This window comes from Penaeus monodon, chromosome 31 (genome assembly GCF_015228065.2).
Source record: "Penaeus monodon isolate SGIC_2016 chromosome 31, NSTDA_Pmon_1, whole genome shotgun sequence".
In the NCBI taxonomy this organism is placed as follows: Eukaryota; Metazoa; Arthropoda; class Malacostraca; order Decapoda; family Penaeidae; genus Penaeus; species Penaeus monodon.
In genome coordinates, this window is record NC_051416.1 from 30,554,185 (window position 1) to 30,555,584 (window position 1,400).

A 1,400-nucleotide genomic window follows, 5' to 3' on the forward strand; every position below is an offset into this window, starting at 1 on the left:
CCTAGGAAGTTGGGAGAGAATAGTGGAGGAGGAGGACCAAGGAGCCCGAGAAAGAAAAGGAGAATAGGGTGAAGGCCTAGAAAGTTAGAAAAAAACGTTTCAGGGAACACAGGATGAGACCTAAGAAGTTGGTAAAAAGAATATAGGAAGTTAGAAAAACGTCTTGGGAAATTAAAAAAACCATGAAGTTAGGTAAAGACCTAGAAGGATAAAATGGAGGCTACGTAGTTAGAGGACCAAGACAGAAAGGAAGGGGCGGGCCAAGGGAGTCAGGAGGAGGACAGTGGATGAAGGATGAAGCAAGGGATGATACAGCGAAAGGGTTGCTTTGGCTCAGAGTGAAGGTCAGTGTGGTTATGGTGCAGGTCTTCGGGTAGAATACTTCTAAATTTCACTGCATAAATGTTGTAAGATTTTTTTATTACAGGAGTGGGGATCATATCACACAAACAGTGAGAAAGAAAGATTCAGTTTGGCTTTGGTAATATTTAGTTTTTAAGTTAACGTAAAGAGGACAGGATGTAAAGAGAAATGGATTAGAATGATCATAAGAAAAATTAATGAGCTTTGCACAATTATGAAATGTTATGGTAAGAGAGAACCAAATTATAATACATTAGATAAGGAGATGATATTATAAATCTGTGATCAGTAAGAGTGCAAAGTTTAGGAGTTGTAGAAGGCACCATAGAGAGGTTAAGTGCCCTTAGAGATGAGGCAATTAGCTTAGGCAGCGGTAGGGTCAAAGGTCAGGTACTGAAAGGTTGGTCATCTAACCAGGTGTCGGGCTGCTGGTGGCTGGCCTCTAGTATTAGACATTAGTGCTTAGAACTGTTTACTCTTTTTTTACTATGTATGTTCCGCAGCTAGCAAAAATACGCGCCATACAGTGAGCATCTCTAAGGTCAGTTTCCCTGCAGAAAAAAAAATGGAATATCGTCCTTATTGATGTGGAACAGAGCCATGACACCGGGTGTCTGTGATGCAAAACAAACAGCTCTCTTATTTCTTCATTTAACTGTTTTTGCTCGTACAGAAATATATATTCTTGTCATTTTGTGAATCTTCTTCATTAGCAGTTTGATCATTCCTACACACAAGTCCCCATTTTGATGTTGACTCGCACTCGTGTAGTACCTTCAGTCCGGAATTCACTCGACACGTGTTTCTTTTTATATTTCACACAGTATTTTAGTGAATGACAGTGCGTTTTGTAGCATTGATGAGACACGAACAGTTGACTTGTTTAGCACTTTTCTGTATGAGAAGATCGAGCACGAAAACGCTTACTGGAAAACTATAATTCTAGCCGTTAGCCTTTATTCGAGTTGAAATGAAAGCTAGCTTTGAGTCATATTTTATATTTGAAAAAAAAAATCATACATGCAAAACAAACATGC

The 1,400-nt window shown here is 39.1% G+C and overlaps 1 protein-coding gene across 1 annotated transcript in view; it reads left to right on the forward strand.

Moving 5' to 3' along the window:
• Positions 1 to 1,400, forward strand: part of LOC119592950 (muscle calcium channel subunit alpha-1-like) — a gene marked incomplete at its 5' end in the record, with an annotated part of 130,968 nt that overhangs the window by 475 nt on the left and 129,093 nt on the right.